The sequence below is a fragment of the Apis mellifera genome, linkage group LG6, assembly GCF_003254395.2.
Source record: "Apis mellifera strain DH4 linkage group LG6, Amel_HAv3.1, whole genome shotgun sequence".
Taxonomy (NCBI): Eukaryota; Metazoa; Arthropoda; class Insecta; order Hymenoptera; family Apidae; genus Apis; species Apis mellifera.
In genome coordinates, this window is record NC_037643.1 from 7,356,343 (window position 1) to 7,375,416 (window position 19,074).

At 33.2% G+C, this 19,074-nt stretch overlaps 1 protein-coding gene and 1 long non-coding RNA gene across 3 annotated transcripts in view; one reads left to right on the top strand and one right to left on the bottom strand.

The window, feature by feature from the left end:
* Window positions 1-19,074, bottom strand: part of LOC409928 (RNA polymerase II elongation factor Ell) — a 112,813-nt gene that overhangs the window by 33,894 nt on the left and 59,845 nt on the right. The gene's annotated exons all lie outside the window — the stretch shown is intronic.
* Window positions 949-3,471, top strand: LOC113218884. Its single transcript, XR_003304972.1, has 2 exons — window positions 949-2,869; window positions 3,108-3,471. It is a non-coding gene; the product is annotated as an uncharacterized LOC113218884 (long non-coding RNA).

The window sequence follows — 19,074 nt, forward strand, 5'->3', positions numbered from 1 at the left end:
TATAAGAAATTTATATATCTTTAGAATAATAATAATATACTGTATGAAATATATATAAATAATATGTAAACATTGCATATAAAATAAAATAAAAAAACGATTATTATTTCAAAATAACTTTAAATAAAAAAATCATATTTGAAAAATATTATTTTATGATTGATGATGAAAAACTAACAATGTATTACAACTTGTTGCATTAAAGATAATAAATAACGTAAACATTAAAAACAGTGATCTACATTATCGACAGAAGGAAATACAGACATAACTTTCGATAAACAGAAACTTGTACTTTGCACATTGTCACGCGATTTCACCGATTAATGTTAGTATAGTAACAGCTGTTTCTTTCAGTATTGGTTTTTTTCTTTTCCGCTTTATCATGACATGCATTTATCATAAGCGACTGATAAATACCACGATTTATCTCTCTAAGTTCAAATTTGCTTCCACTGATTACTAAAAATTGTTTAAGAATTTTTTCGAAGATAAAGCTGCTTTGCACTTCAAAAACTACCTATCGGTTTTACATTGGTTCAAATAGAATTATGAATTTAGAAGAATTTAATATCTTTCATTAGATTATTAAAGTTTAATTCTATTTCATTTTATTATATAATTTTTTTATTAATAAAAAGCAAAGAAATATTTGATTTTAAATTTTATTATTTCATTATATTTGATTTCTTTAAATTTCCAAATATGAATAAATAATATAAAAATTTTCAAACTACTGTTTAAAAATCCCTTTAACCAAACGAATATAATTGCAATAAATGAATCATATTTATAACGAAGTTTGATCAATATTTGTTTCTTTTATCTATATTATACCTATTCTTATCACTCAACTTCAATATATATAACAATTAAAAATATGATAATATCAGAAATTTACGTTATTAATTAGAATAAAATATAGAAATAAGTACAGATATAATAAAAATATAAGAAATATAATAAACTATTAAAAAGTAGATCTCATACCAAATTATAAATTTACTTTAAAATACTTGTAATGGACTTTGGCATAAACGGATCTACGAGAATAATCTCATGAAATTATTCTATCTCCACCGTAATTCAATTATGAATCCCCGCGCAAAAATAAACTTTAATCATCCCGTTGGAGGGTAAGTGCAATATTTAGCATGACACGGGTAGCATTAAAAGCACGCGTGGGTGTTCGGCCGGACGTGCCAAAAGAGAAGGGGATGCTGTGCGTATAATCCGACAACGGGGCGCCGCGTGACGTCACTGCTCGTCAATATTATACCCTTGTCTCGTCGCCACTGATGCTTCTGTTTTTCCATTACGCACAAAAAAAAAAACAGCAACAGGTCGTTCGATTCTTATATCGTATCAATCGACACAATATGGTAGAAAAATAATATCATTTGTTATATTATTTATAACTTTCTCCTCGTTTTTGGAAACCATAATTTAACAACACTAACGTTAATTTTGACCGCGTTCGTGCGACACCGAATTCGCCCCGGATCTCGCGTTTTTTCGTTCTTGAAACAGGCACGTAACCGACACCGTTGCGAAATCGATCCCGGTCGAGAGCGACGATAATGACCATAGGCGTCGAAAAGCGTATTTCATTTCTTCTGCGAATATTAATTACGACCGATCAACTCGGTTAATAATAAAGAAAAATCACAAAATATATTTTGTCCGTGAGGGCGTTATGTAAAAATCGTGTTTCTGTCTTGAATAATCCTTCTCTGCGCCTTTCGAGAAATACGAGTTACGATTGGAAAGTACGGTACTTTCGCGGGAATCCGTGCGTCCATTAAATGGACGCTATAACTTTGCGAACCGAATATACCGAATAACCATCGAAATATTTCCTTTTTCGAGCACATTCAGGAGAAAATGTTAAAAGCAGGAACTTTCGCGTGCCGATTAATTAATCTCCCTTCAAGAAAAGACAAAGAAAGGTACTTGACTCTAAGAGACAATATGGTAGCACAGCCTGTCAAACGGTTTACCGGTAATTTTACGACGATGCCAGAGACCTGCGCAGAGAGAAGCGTGGAGAGAGAAAAAGCGAACCCGGTAGGAGTGGGGGATCGGTGACAGCGTCACGAAACCGAGAGAGATCCTTTGTCGACGCGCGTTGCGAGGTTACGTTTATTTCAGTCTATTCGTCGCTATTTCTAGCAAGCACCAGATCGAATATGCTTTTTCGTTCTGCCTGCGGGTATATATATATATATATATGTATACATGAACATACCATCTTTCCCTTCCTCTTTCTCTTTATATTGTTTTTCTTTCCAATTCTTTCTCCCTTTTTCTTTCATAATATGATCGCGTTATCGTCTTTCTTTGTGCGAGAATGATTCTCTCTTCGTCGGCTCGCTGCACAAAAATACAGGCAAAGAGAAAAGGTAGAGGAGGGCGAGTGCACGTGCAGTGGAGGATCAGCTGTGTCGACCAACGTATAAATAATTTTCTCGGCCCACTTCCACACACCGTGGTGCAGCGCAAAGGCTATGTTAACCACGGCGTTTACGTCGGGTATCCTGTAATGATGTAGCGAGACACTTCGTGAAACGCGCGTATATGATGCTCGTTATTTAATGCTCTGTCAAAGCGTAATTTCAACGCTTCTCATCCCTCTAACCATTCTTTTTTATCCCTCAGTTTTTTCGCGGACTAATGGATATACCGGAGTAATTGCAAATGGTATACTGACTGAAGGGGAGAAAGAAGAGACGACAAAAGTGTAAATGGCTGGCGACATTTTATAAGCAGAAATAATCTTACGAATTGTGAGATGAAGTGATTGAAATGAAATAATAATTGCATATTAATTACACATGTGTAAAGAAGTGGAAGAATGTTGAAGAATTAGGTATTGTATGATTCTTCTATGTGATTTCTTATCCTCGATTTCTACTTCGATTTAATTCTTATTCGACAGTGAAAAGTTTGATAAATAGTTTAAAATTGATTTAGTGGTTTATTAATATGATTATTTTTCATTTTAAATATCTAATTATATACTCTATTTTTATAATAATTTTTTATTTTTTTCTATTCTAATATAAAATAAAAATAATCGGTAAAAATATCATTGGAAAAACTAACAGTAAAAAACATGAGAAAAGAAAGCCAAGTGGCAATGAGATTTCTCATGGCTAAATAAGGATAGAATCAAGGCGTATGCTATCGAGAATTCGGAAATCGGTGGAATGTCACTCATGATCAAGTGTCACACGAGGCAACGTATCGTTTGTAAACAAGCCAGAAAACATGACAGACAACTAGAAATCAGAAAACTTGGAAGTGTACCTCTATTAAGACGTTTCGCTGGAACATTTCTTTACTATTTTCATTTTTAATTTTATTTTCAACCATGGATTAAAGAATTGAAGATTTGATTTCATTCTAAGAATTTTTAAATACATTAAATGTATTAAAGGATAAATAAATTAATCATCTGTAAACTAAAAATATTTAATTATTAATTATACAATATCTATTATGTGTTTTGTGGATTGAAAAAATTTATTTATATAAATTCTTGCTTTTAAACTTTTTTATTTATAATGAAGTTATTTCATTACAATATATTAATTATATTGATAGTTTGACGAGAGGAATTTTTTCGGATTCTAATTTATGCAGATATTTTAAGTATTCGAATTATGATATTTCTATGATTGTTCTGCATTTTAATTTCAGTATAATATTCGAACTATTCTAGGAATTTTTTAACATCTTTGATGGTCCTTGAAAATATCGTTCCGACTGAATACTTTGCTTCAAAAATAATCTCAGCAATTGTTCTTTAATGCAATATTCTTACGACACGTTTCAGTAAACAAAAATTGCTTATATTTCATAAAGAAAATATTTTCAAATCCATGTCTTGAAGCTGAGTCATAATTCAAAAAGTTGGCTACCTACCTTCGAATATTTATGTACATAGTGTATATATCACGCATCATTTACATGAAGATGACTCAATTTAAAATTATTAAATACTTAAATGAAATTTGCAATGACATTGAATATTAAGAATAACAAGTAAGTAATATGATAATACATCGGAAGTTTCCTTATCCTTGAAAATAATCATCAATCAATTAATTCTCCAATTCATCGTAATTAATTAATTCATCAAATTATTATTATTATTCATATATTTTCTTATTTAATACTATCAAATAGATATTTTTACATTTAAAGATTATTCAATTTCAACGGAAAAAAAAAAAAAAATACAGAATAAGATAAAATTTCAAATATCTTTTTAAAATCTAAATTTTAAATAACAAAAAAAAAAAATACAAAAATAAATTTTTTTAGATGATGAAAAAAAAAAATAAAAAAATGATAAGAACGTAAAGATAAATAAATTTAGATGACGGATTACAGAATTCAAATAATGAAAACAAGAAAACAGGAAGGAAAAAGAAAAACGATTCTAAGGAAGTCAGCAAGGAGAAAAGGCGCCGTGCGTAGCTAGTAACGAAGCTAAAGGAAATTCGTGTATGGGGAACAACGGTATGGCGAGCTCCATTGAGTGTAAAGCCAGCAAGGTAACGGTTTCCGGGCAAGGATGTGGCACAACCTACATACCTTCGCCACGATGTAGCAGAAGGAGGATAGGAAGAGAGGAAGAAGCGAGTACGAACAGGCAGAAGGAGAAAAAGAAGGAAAAAGCCGACCAACAGCCACTGGCGAACCGACGAGAAAGATATGCGGAGAGGAAAGAAAAGAATAGAGAGACAAAAAAAGACGGTCGACTGGCTCCCAAGCGAGAAACATCCTCCCCCCTTTGAGTTTATTTTTCGTGAATCGAGACGATCATTCGAATTTCGAAACGTGCAATTATTATATCCAGTTTTTAAAAATCACCAACAACTGTCTGAAATTTTGTTCTCATTATCTCACATAACGGCTAAGAAGTTAGATAATCTGGCTTTTTCGTTTTCGATGCCTTGTAATTATTTACGTATTTTTTATGACAGAAGTCATTTAAAATAATTTTGATTGTAACAATGATCGTAATTATTATTTTTAGTTTACACTACATTATTATGTATATATTACGTATATATATTTTTTTTTATTCAAAATATTCTCGTTTTATGATTAATAAATAAACTTAATACTTTTAATATAATTGCTAATTTAATAGAATGTTGAATATAATTATAATTTAAAGCTCATAAATATAATATATGTCTATATGTATTTTCTAATGGGATATATTATGAATTCTATTCATAAAAAGAATATATTTCAAACAAATATTTAATTATGAAACAAAAATCTATCTTGAAATCGGTTAAATTTAACGTATCATGCTTCATCGAGGAACAAAACATTTATTATTGCAATAAAATCAGTTTTCGTGTCTTTTGCTTGAACTCCAATAAAAAAAAAAAAAGGTAACGCATGAGAGGAAGAGAGAGAGAAAATGATAGGCGACCGACTCGTTTCTTATGCGCGTAAAGTTCTGCAGTGAAAGGAAGTATAACGCGGCTGTGGTACATAGTTACTTAATCTCCGTTTGACAGAAACGAGGTCATTTTTATCGAGGCCCTCGTTGGAGAGCCAGCCGCCAATGTGGCGCGTTCTCGTAAAACGAATCTGATCTGAGCTGGGAACGCGTAACACACATATACACGACTTACACACACACAATCATTTCTCGGTTGCGAACGGAACAGTGATAGCAACAACGCATTATTTGCAGACTTTATTTTTCTCGACGAATGACGTTACGCGTAATTACGCGCGGAATTGCGTTAAACTCATCTTCCCGAGTCGAATTTCAAAGCGTGGGCGATTATCTATTTCATTTAAAGTATTATGATACTCGACGACACTCATACATGAAATGAATTGATTGATTTATTATACTTTTTCACATATACTTTGTTGAAAAATAATCCAATTCGATTTATTATTAAAAACTGACCGATTAGTTCATGACAAGTTACTTTCATAGGTTAGGTTTTTCAATAGGTTAGATAATCAAAATTAATTCTATTAAAATATGCTTATAACAAAAGAGGATTCACATAAGAGAATTAACAAGAGAATTTCGATTCAATCGGAATAATAAAAAGAGATCCAAGTCAAGCGATACGATTGCGATAGATTCGTTCTTTTTATTTTTCTTCCTTCGCGGCCGCCATTAAATTTGTACGTTACTGGAGGTGAGGGCCGACGAGCGCAATACACAAGAACACTTTCGCCGACGTGCTTGCTTTTTCCTCCTGCCGATCTAAAAGTGCGTGGATCTCCCACTCCAGTCGCTTTTCCCCCTCTCTTTTTCCTTCTGTGCAATGGCAAGTCGCAGTTCTTTAACCGAATAGAAGTATATATCCCTTCTCTTTGAATCTTTCCCCACTTCTTTACACCGTCTTTCTCTGATCCATATCAATCCGTCTCTCTTTCTTCACCAGATTCGTTCGGTCTGTCCTCGTTACACGTCTTGTTACCTCTCCCCTTCACTCATCGCTTCTCAAGAATCCGGATCTAGTCTCAAGGTTTACATAAAGGAGCTTGGACGAAGCCCCCGTCTTTTCTCAGCCGCGCTATGATTAGCTTCGTTCTCCACCGAAGAATTTCTATTACATATCGTTTGAAGACCCGCTAACAATTCTCCGGGGTTTCCCGAGACTGGCTAGCACAAGTGCATCTATCTAGTGGGAAGTCTTTGCAGGCAGCCATGGAATATGACGTCTCGGGGTTACATTGCCACCGATATATGAAGTATTGCAAGTAAATTTTAAATATTGTGAGACAAATTTTGAGATAATTTTATATAATTATCAAGTTCTTTTCGCACATTCTATTTACCTTCGTAAGAATATATTTTTATAATTCAATAATATGATACTGTGAAAAAATTTACAAATATTTTTTTTTTATATCACGTGATCATCTGAACAAATGACACCGAAAGTCTTCCTGTTTCCTCGCTTAAAATGAACACGTTGTAAATATACTTAACAAACCAATGTTTCACCAATCGCATTCTCTTCTACCGGGTGTTTCACAACGGACTATATTCGAAAGAAGTATGTAATGAGACGCGAACCGTTAACCGAACGAAGGAAAACGAGCTGTTCGCTGGCCACCATTGCGACACAATAGCCACCCAGTCGGTATATGTATATTTATACGTATATACATATATATATATATAAACGAGTATATAGAAAGAGAGATTACTTTCTCTACAGAGCAATTACGATATACATGGCCTATGTAAACGGTTCGAAAGCGGTTCGATTTTAATTGACTGAAAGAAATAAATGAACATTATTGTCGGAAGTTTTTTTTTTCCATGATGTATACTCCTGTCCATTCTTCAATACGTAATGCAACGATATTACCGACCGAGACTTTGTTTGTCTACAATCTTAATCATAGACAAAATATAAAATAGATGAGACACTTAACCTATTTTTTTGTTCATCTGACTATATTGTATCACATGCAATAATACGGTTAAGATATTTTTAAATTATTTTCCAAAATAATTTAAATGTAAAAAAATTAAAAAATAAACAATATTTTTAACATTATTTCATGAATATATTTTAATTATATCAAACAATAAGCTTTCCATATCTGAAGTAAAACTAAAATTTGAAAAAATTTTTTATTTTTTTTTATTCAAGAGAACATAAAAATAATTAAACTTAAAAATCATTTTTTTTTAAATTTTGAAAAACAGTAATATAAAAATATGTAAAAATTAGAATTTTTAAAATATTTTATAGATAATTATATTTTATATGTAAATGAAAAATTATATTCACAAAAATAATAAAATATTTACAAAAATCATCATAAATTATTTGAATTCTGATTACTAATTTAGTGCAATCTCCAATCCAATTGAATTTTACAAACATTGAAAACAGCAGAATAACGCCGTCTCTCCTTGATATGTAACCAATGAGATAAGTAAGTAGTTAAAGATAGCATCCAATAGTGAATGGAAGGGGAACATGACCGGATCTTGGACTGCTACATTCAATGTTACATGGATATTGGCGTAAGATTTCTTGTGCAAGATCCTATTACTATAGGTAAATAATTACTATAGGATATTATAGATATTCATGTATATTTATTTACAAACAATATAATATAATTCTTAATTTTATAATCAATGATTGATTTTAATTAAATGATGAAAATAATTTAAAAAAACAGCATCTATATGAACTAATAGTCTATAGAAAATTCCATATTATTCAAGTTAATAATATAATTTTCTTTATTTTTTTTTTATTCGATACGAATTCATTAGTATAGTTTCTTTTCTCTTTTAAATTTTTGTTAATGGTGCACATGCTTCTGATTCATATCGTGATAAACATTTGCGAATGGAAAAACAAGATTTATTTTATATTTTTATCAATGATAAAAAGTAGTTATTTTTTATGCTCCGCGAAATAATTTTCATGCCGAAATGATGAATAATAATTAAGATAATGCTGCACGAATAAAACATATATTTGACCGAAAAGATGGAATAATCTTTTAATTGAAATTAATTTTTTTAAGAAAATAAAATTTCATGATCTTTGAACTTGGTTTAAAATAAAAAGAGAAAAATTTATCAAACTTCATTCTATACACAACACAACTTTAAACATATTTATTTTTTACTTACTGTTATTATAAAATTCTCGAAACATTATATTTATTTAATATTCAAAATTCGATCGAAATTTACCGATGTCAAGTTCTAAGAATTTTAATTTGCATACAATAAGATCGATTTCGATCTTTCTATCAAACTACTATTGTTTTTAATTTCTAAGAAAACTAGAAAAATCTTGATGCGCATGATTGAATAATTGTTTTACTTTGTAAATGCATTGTTACCAACTCTATAAATATCTTTTTATCTCCACTCCGCGTTATTAACAGACAGAAGAAAAATGGTGACGATTAATGCATTTCACCGTGACCGTGATACGACGATGGTCGTTCGTGCACATATGTTTCATCACGGTCATTTATCGTCTTCTTCACCCGTCATTTATAGCGTGGGTCGTCCGTGTGGATTTTTTTAAAATTGAAAAGAAAGAAACATTCTGGTTGGACGATAAATAAGATGCAATTCGCTGTTATAAATATACCGATAATTATCAACCATATGGTCATACAAAACAATTGAATTATCTGAATTATTATCACTTGAATCGATTAATTATTTATTAATCTTGTGTTTAATCCTGTTTATACTGCTAAAATAAATATTTCTAAAGATTTATAGATATTATAAAAATTTAAATCGTTATTTATAATTACTTTTGCTTAAGTTAAGATAGTGCTGTTTTTTATCTATAATAGATCCATTGATTTAATGTGATCTATATTATTCAATTTTCGAGATTTAATTAATATATTACAAATGAAATTTAACTTTACATACGTTTTTACCCATTTTATAAATTACACTTCAGGTAAGTGAAAGTAACTTGCATTGGTTAAAACATTCTTTAAAAAGACTTGATAAATTGAAAAGAAATCTTTTCACTTTATATAACTACTTCCACCCAAAATCGCGTTATTTAAATACCACGTGGTAGGATTAAAGATTAAATTATTTCATGGAACCATAGACTGCACATGTTTCAATAACAATTCATACGAAATATATATTGCAAAGAGATTTTGATTTAATAAATGTATTATCAGAAGTCACGATTGTTTATATATCATTCGAACGTCATTTCGTTGTTTATGTTTCGATTGCAAAATTTCGAAATTCTGTTCGACTATATACAATATTTTTAAAATCAGTTATCTCTTGGCCAAGTCTGTCCAAATTTTCGACGAGAATACTGAAGATGAAATTTGAAATCGTAAGTAAGATCGTCTTAATATTTCACGCATTTAATCTTAAATATTTGAAATTCATAACAACTTGTTTATCACGGTTTGATGATTTAATTAGATATCGTAGATACAACATTTACACCATTTTTGCAACGATATACCATGGATATCTTATCAAGAGGAAGAATTAAATATCATTCTTATTTATTGCGCGTGTCAAAAATTTTTCAAATCTAGAAATCTGGCTATTTAATAAAAATGTGATATAAACGTCGGATATCCCAGCTTGTTTTTCTTCAACTTACGACGAGTTAAATACGGATCGAGCTACAATACTAAGTTAATCCGATATACTCGTTACACGATATCACAATTTCTCTTCCGCTGTTATTACGACCAGGCATTAGGTATTCTCAAGTTGATTGCCATGTACTATCTTCATGGGAAGTGATAACGCAATGGAACTGTTGGGTGCAGGTTAGTTCGGATAACGGGCATATGATAATGGTGTACTTACGATATAAATATTTAGCCTTGTTTTCAAACATATATATCTATATGTGACATATTGTCTGTAAAGAAGCTTAATCATTCATTCATCTTACGAAATTTTCGTCAATATTAAATTATAAAATTTCTAACGATATTAATTTATGTATCCCATAGAATCGAGACACAATCGTGAAATAATTATTTTGGATCCCATAATACACGATAATAAACGTACCATTCGATTCTATGTATTCGTTGAATGAAAATTAATCGAATTATTGGCTTTGAACTCGAAATAAGAAACCTTAAAAAATTCGAGAAACGTTCTTCGAAGGCTTAACTCTCTTAAATTTCAATTCAAGAAGTAATATCTGTGTAATATCTTCCAAAATATAACCGGAGATTAATTTTTTCTCAACTCGATGCACTTTTTCCCCGTCGCTCGTTATCCACTCGAGAACTTTCCACGTGCCTTTACGAACGCACGATCGACTGCGCGGGGACGTTAATTGATCCCCAACGAGGCGTAAGGAAACGCTCAGTCGATAAGTAGAGGACGGAAGCGATCTCAAAATAAGAATACATGGTTAACCTATCCATCCGTTTCCCGTTCCTTGACGTGGAAACGTTTCCCGCGGAAAAATCTTCAGTTTATAACAGGACGTCGGTTTAACCCACTGACACACTATTTATCCTCGCGTTACGTCGCGTTAATCGGTGATTCACACGTAAGGCCGAGCCCGGTGTCTTTTAAAAAAAACCCTGTTCGCGCTTAATATATAATTTCGATTGATCAAATGATCGACACGGTTCCCGGTAAGTTTTCGAAACAAGAGTAATTTAAATTGTTCGCAACGATACTGTTGTGATCTAAAAAAATTTTAAACACGATATAAAACTCATTAGTGTTATCATTAGACATGTTAATGTCACTTTACAACTTCGTTTCAAAGCTTTATCTCGCTCTTATCATTTAAAGATTTAAATGGTAAGTTGTTTTGTAAGATGATTTGTTCCATGAGTCACGTCTAACTATATATATATATATACTATATTAAAATTTTATATTAAATTTTCTTATTTAAATTTACTTACAACAGATCGTTCGGCAAAGTTCAGAAGCCTTCAGAAACTTATCGACCGAGGAAACGACGTTCGGTGGCAAAAAAAATTTGAATTTTTATAATTTTCATCTTATCTTCCTAAAAATAGAATCGGCGAGTGAATGAATATAAAATAATCTCTCGATAAAAATAAATCCAAACGCGATAATGAATTCTTTATTTTGTACACATCAATCAATATCACGGATGAATATTGATTCAAACGTCAAACAAATAATTTACTTGTATATATAATTAAATTGAATCTAATCGCTCGTTTCTCCCTCCCCTCTTTTTTCCTCCTTCCATCTTCTAATAATGCACACATTTCCATGAAACAAGCGCAGAAGAAAATTATCGTTTTCGTCACCGGTTCCCGGTTTGCTATGATGAATTTTAAACGACACAAACAGATAACGCAACGGGGAAGTTTTGTTTTGCATAAACCAACCTCGCCCCTCGGCTAATTTTCCCGCTCTACAAACACAACGCGATAAGATAACGCGAAGGGGTTAAGGGATGAAGATTATACTCGAGTCTGTGACGTCTGTTTTCACCGATACAAATTATACACATATACATATATATATACGAATATATAATAAATTAAATCATCGAGAGATGATATATCAAACGTGATATATCGTACTGTAATTTTTCTTTTCAACTTTTTAGAATTTTCTATGTTGAAAATATGTTCGCAGGTATCGATATTCAAGCGAACATCTATTTTCAACATTTAAATAGAGTTTTTTTTTTTGAGTTAAATGGCTCACAATCATTGGTTGAAACATCAACTTACCATTTCCAACGTTTCGAGCGATTAATTTAAACACACCACTTAAGTCGAAGTTTGCGTCACAACATGTTTCAGCATCCGTAAACTGCTCAACATATGATTAATTTTACAACTTGGTTGTATCGTTGGCCTGTACTCTTATACATCCAACGAGCGGAATTTGTAACGTGACCCCGAGTTTTCGCGATCCTCGAGCAGAAACACGACGCGTGTGCTTTCCGCTCGACGATCGATCCTGTTTCAATCGTGTGATTTTCTGTCGAGATATGTTAGGAATTGCGAAGGATCTTCCTTGCATAGCTCATACTTGTATGTTCTTAATTTTTCTAAGTTCTTAAAATCCTTCTTCTTTTTTTTTTTTTAAATTGATCGATACAGAATTGTATATATAATTTTACGTTGTTTTGGATAGATAAAATAATTTCAGGAAGAAGGAAAGATGCGACAAAGTAGCAAGGAATAACTATCTGAATACAAGTAGAAGAATAATTGCCGAAGAAGTACGACATGACAATGAAAACGTGTTATGTACGACGATTTGTGAAATATGCTACGTGTAGGTGTGAACGTAATCCTTTTGATGTGTTCGAAGAATGCGCAGGTGTTCAATGTGCAAATGTCATAATGCCGCTTATTTAAGCGACTCTGTTTTTGTAATAGTTCTAGTTTTCTTCCGGTTTTTCAAGTTTTCATCACGCGACAGGAAACACGTAAAATCATTCTCATTTTTCAATTTCAACAAATGGGACAGATATGTAATTTCATATCACTCTTTTTCAAGTTTATAAAATTCGAATGATTTTACGTATTATTTATTTTGACTTTTAATAAATGAATATATATAAGAATTTATAAAATTTTGTAACATAATTGCAAATTGAAAGATTTCAAATAAAACTGATTTATAGATAATTTATGATTTTTATAAAATTTTTGTTTAAATAAATCTTTTAGATCTGTTAGATCTTGAAGATATTTTTGCATAAAATTGTTTGTTCGCGATCTCGTATCTCGATTAACGATTAAATTCTTATAATAGAACGTCCACGTGGTGAACGTGGCTACGATAAACTAATACAATGTTATAGCGAACCACTTCTTCCGGAACGATAGTTCACTTTCCCTTAAATAAGACAAAAAATACTTAAATGGAGGATAAAAAAAAAAAAAAAAGAAGAAATAGAAAAAGTAAAAAAAAAAAAAGAAACGGAGTTTCACATGAAGAAATTCGAGACGAGGGCGAAACCGTTTTACGTTCACCGCATAGCTTTCCACGACTGAGATTGCGAGGCGTATTATTGTTCAGAAGCCAGCAACAATATTATCGAGTCATGGTCGATCTATTCCCGGCTAAAAGTAGCCGATCAGACGTTCGAGTTAATTAATGGATTTTAATTATGCCGAACAATGCGTGTCCCGCGAAAATATGAAAATGTGATATTGATTATAATTTTGGCCACGCACGTCAAGATGAAATTATAGAGAAAGAGAGATCTCGTTATCTATCTCGTTATCTTCACGAAGCGATAAGTAATTTTCAATGTAGAAAAAAAATTGAATCAAAAAAACTTGAAAGAGAATATGTACTTAAGAATCTCACTAAAAAAAAATCTCTATGCAACAAAATAACAAAACTCTAATTATTTTCTTTCGATCTCACAATCCCTGGTTAGTCCCCTATCACCATTTATGGTAAAAAGGAAAAAAAAATCGGGTTAATCCGATGCACGGTGATTGATCCGCGGGAAACCTGGACGCACAATGCGTGCGAAGAATCTATGCGTCGCAACGTCTTTGGCGGCAATAGCGGCGAGTGAAAGTCATACACAACACACCGGTAATGAATTCGGAATTTCAGCAACTACGAGTGTATTCAGGATCCCGCGAGGAACAGGTTCGAAAATATACGTGTCTCGAACGAAGATGCAAAATCCAATCCTGCGAGAACTAGAAGATGAAGAGAGAAAAAAAAAAAAAAACTGGAGAAGAAGCACGAAGAAACGAGATGAGGAAGAAAAAAAAGATAGAAGTAGTATAAAGGCGGAATGAAACGGAATGAGAGGAAGAGAGAGAGAAAAGGAGAAAGCACACGGAACGAAGGAAGACGGATGGAAAGAAAAGGAAAGGCTCGGCTGGGAAAAGGAGGATGGATAGAGTGATCGGTACACGTTGGAGGGAGAAAGAACGAAAGTGTAAGAAGGATGTAACGCAGTATGTAGGATACAGAGGCACGCGCGCGTGCGAACGAATCGTTTCTACCGGTCGCGCTCGCACGATCGCTCGCGGAATTTCCGGCCTAAATCGTTCGAGCTCGCACGACCTTGCGAGGATTTCACTACTAGAGGACTCTAGGAAAGCGAGACAACCGTCCACTGGTCAATTTATGATTGTCATGGTATATTAACCTCTTCAAGGATATTGACACAATTGTTTATACGTTTATACGTATATACATTGGATACTTTTGTTTTTCAATAAAATATATTATTTATGTTGAGTTGTAAATTTAATTTTTTGCAAGTATTAAATATTTGCATACCACATCGTTTAAAATTTAATACGGTGGATATAATTAGTTAAAATAATATATTAGTGAGATATATTAACTTTTTTATATTTAATAAAATCATTATTTGAAGAGAAATGAAAAATTATCTTACATAGAGGGGATACATTGACACTTACCGTGTTAAAAAAAATTCTTTTTCCGACACAGGTTTTATGCTCTTATCCTCCTATTCATACATATTTCTGTCAATTTGCATGTCTTCATATTCATATTTACTTTAACTACTGATTTCACAGTCCTGTTATACCTCGTTATATTACTTTATGAAAATTATACGTATTTAATGATTCAAAAAACGACACAAATTTAACGCTAACACTTCTGTTATGAAGCGGGTTTAAGAATGTTGAATGAATAATGCTCGAGTTTGGCGTGTTACGTTTATTTTTTTATGTAATATAATTATAAAAAATTTTATCTTTATACGGTTCAAGTAGTTCAAGACACGATGATTATTCCTAAGAATAATTCCTCTCACGATCGTTCGCGTTGGAATGACCCGTTGCTTGATCTGTTTCTATCGATCAAGATTCAGAATTAGAAAGAAAGCTATTCCGATGATAATCGCATACAATTTAAACATGCTCACTTTTCAATAACTGTATTCGTAGTGATAGATCGATTGAAAATTTCAACAATTCGAATTAAAAGAAGAACGTAAGATAAATAAATTTGAGAAGATTCGATCTGAAGGGAAACATTAAGAATCAATTTTTTTTCTTTCCGTAGAGAAGAGAAATAAAAATATCTTGTGTGGTGAAAAATCTCACGTGATATGGAAGCAGGTGTCATTCGTATTCCTTTTTTATGAATATACCTCCAAGTGTACTGAACGCTATAGGTATATAAGTGCTTGGCAAATAACGTATTAAATCTTCGCTTTGTTCATTTCTTAATCTTTTTTAAATCTATATTTTTTTCTTCAAAAATTACCTACCAATCACTTTATAATTCTTTTAAAAGAAAAAATCTATCTAGCTCATTAAACTTGACTCAACAATCAAACTCATCGATTGAACTTACGTATATTTATATTTGCACAATTTTTCCTAATAAAAATCGATAAACACGTAAGAAATTTTCCACTAATCATCTTCACAATGACGTTAAAAATAAATACAAATTTCAAATTCCTCAAATCGAAAATTCAACAAATCTTTAAAAAAAAAAAAGAAAGAAACAAGCAAACTTTCACAAATATACACACACACGTACATATAAATATATACGCACCTTCATGTTGCGATAAACGTGTTTCAACGAGAGGCACTTCCCACCGGAAAAGAGTGTCGCCGTAGGAGTCGGTGTCGGCGTCTACGAGGCGACTGGAGACGTTACACGATCGATTAGTCGAACGTCGGATAAGACGGTAGGGCAACAGCTTATGGAAAAAGATAATGACGAAGGAAAGACGACGTGCGTCTCCATGGATTAACAACCGTGGATCAATAACCGGTATATTTTAACCCTCCCCCTTCGTATTCGACCTTTTCCCTTAACGACGACGAGGGGAGGGGAGGCGGGCGTCGCAATTTTCAATCTGGACACGGTTGATGAATTTCTCGAGAAATCCAATCACTACAGCGATCCGCGAGTTTACTCGCGATTAATTATATACCGACTTTCGTCGATGCCTCACTGAACACGCTTGTCATTCGTGATCATCGTTTCGAGGTTATGGCGGTGGAAGGCAGTGGTTGTCGAGCGGGGGAGAGAGGGAAAAAAAAAGGGATGTTTATAAGGGGGGTGATGGATGTCGATTAAAATGCTTGAAACGCGAGGTGGTTAGGGGAATTGAGGCGGCGAGAGTGAGGATTTTAAATAATAAAGTTGACGCAGGGGTTGCTTAGCGTAGGAGGAAGTGGTATATTAGAGAAGCGTGGTGTATGCTCGTGTGAATAGCGGGAGTGTATGGAGGGGGATGGGTTAATGGATAACGAAAGTGGTTTTTAGAGAAGAAAAGAGTTTTACGAAGGAGTTGGCCAGAGTTATGGAGTACATAAGATAACGTAGATAATTATACAGTAATTTCTTGAAGCCTTGAAAATAAAACTTGATCTCAACGAGGGTAAATATATTTTAATTTTTACGAATGAATCGATGTGAGGGAAGAAAATAAGACACCATGATGATTGGAATAATACAATTTCGTTTCTTAGAAATTTTTCGTCTCTTTATTTGACGATTCTAACGGCACCATTCGACTAATCATCTTTATCCGAAAAATCTGTTTAACGGTATCGGGGTGACGCAAACCAAATCTTTTTTTAAACGTCTTCCGCCATGACGTGGCGATCGAACACAGCTGTTCGATCGATTTCGGATCATTTTCTCCAATTCCTTCACTTAAGACTGACATTTAATTGATATTCTAACTTTACCTAACTCTTATATTAATAAATTCAATAACTTTGAATAATACTTTTTGAAGAGTGATCACAACGATTAATACACTTGTTCATTATTTTATAAATTTCAATTAGTAATTTATTCCATGACTTATAATATAAAACTTTAAAAAAAGAAATACTTTTAAAGTATAATTCGTTAAATTGCATCAGTAAAAGTATCATTCGACCGGATACACGTTGGCCGTCTTTGAAAAATCATGGAATCGCGATCGTAAACGCTCGCTCCCTATCGGTATCGTTTTTCCCGCAAGGGTGCATCGAACCGGTGGTGGCAAAGGTGGAGAACACAGCAGAAGGAGAAGATGAGCGGGAAGGTGAATCGTTGGCTGGAAGCGGACCCTTGAAATATTCATGCGTTCGTCGAGGAGGGGTTGGTTGGTTCTCGATACGGCGAGGAGAGAGAAACATGGCGAAACGAGGGCGCCTTGTCGAGGGGGAGACGAGAGAAAGAAGAGGGAAAAGGAATCTTTGCCGGACTGATCGTCGAAATGGAGAAATGGATTTTTTTGAAAGAGGATAAAAATATTCCTATACTGAAAGGGTAGTTGAAAGAAATAATAAGAAACTCGGTGTGTATTCGATCACATTCATAGTTTCTTCGAGGATTATTTTATTTAATCACGATTTCTAATACAATTATTCTTTATTAAAATTATTATTTATTTATTCACTTTTAATCAATTTAATCAACGATAAGATTGAAAAGATTATTTAGATCTTTATTTCTATTATTTCTGTTGCTTTATCTAATTTAATTATCTTAATTAATAACAATCTCGATTTTAATATTTCCGATAAATTTTATCACTATACCTTCCCCATATTATCGTTCTTTTATTATTTTTATTTTATTTTACATCTTTATCTTTTATTATCTCTGTATAACAATCGAATTCAATTCTTTTTCTTTCCTTCGACAACAAATTATAACTCAATTCTCTCACATACATTATTCGTCAAAATTAATAATTAAAAACACGAAACGATAAACGTCTCATCTAAAGTATTTCCAAGCATCGTTACCTTGGAAAAGAGAACGAAATATTTCGAGAATAATCCATCCCAGGTACAGGGCAATAGCATAAAAGCGGGGTAAAAAGAGGTACACGGAGGAGGAGAGGCGGGCAGCATTCGACGAGGAAGAGGAAAAAAGGAAAACCGTGAAAAGTAGAGAAAAGTGGAGGCAAAGACAGATGGCTCGTAAGCGCAGATGAACCCGGAACCCGTGGTTATAACCCCACGCGCTTGTGTAGAGGGAAGAGCAGAGGAAAACCCCCTTGGAGAGAAACCAGTGTTCCGCGGGGAACGAGGAAACCGTGCAAACTGAATATACAGAAGTTGAGTGTCTATATTATAGAGAGTCTTGGCCGAGCCGGATACGAGGGGAAAAAAAAAAAAAAAAAAAGGGTAAAGAAGTGCAGTCCGTGGACGCGGAGGAGAGAAACGGGCCTGCATATTTCATGCAAAATCGTCCTCACGTTCGGCTGGAAGCTCGCGTGCAGCACGTGCTCTCCTCGCCGATAGCTCCCGTCGGCGTCGTACCGTGGAAACCACTCGTGTGCGCCTTCCATACAGTGTCATACACATACAGGGAAAAAGAGGAAGGAAGGAGGGAGGGAGGGAGGGAGAAAAAGAAGAGAGCCTAGCATAGGCGCAAGCAAGAGTCGGTGCATCGCAGAGAGAGAGAGAACTTTACGAGGCTCTCCACGAGAGTCGTTCTTTCCAGAGCGCGTGGGTGGAGTTCTCTGCTATGCGTATATCTAACTGTGCACGTTAGAAGGGTTTGGAAAAATTGTTTTTCGAGCATGGAAAAAACTTCGACGACCTGAACACTCTTCAATGGATAGTTACATGGTG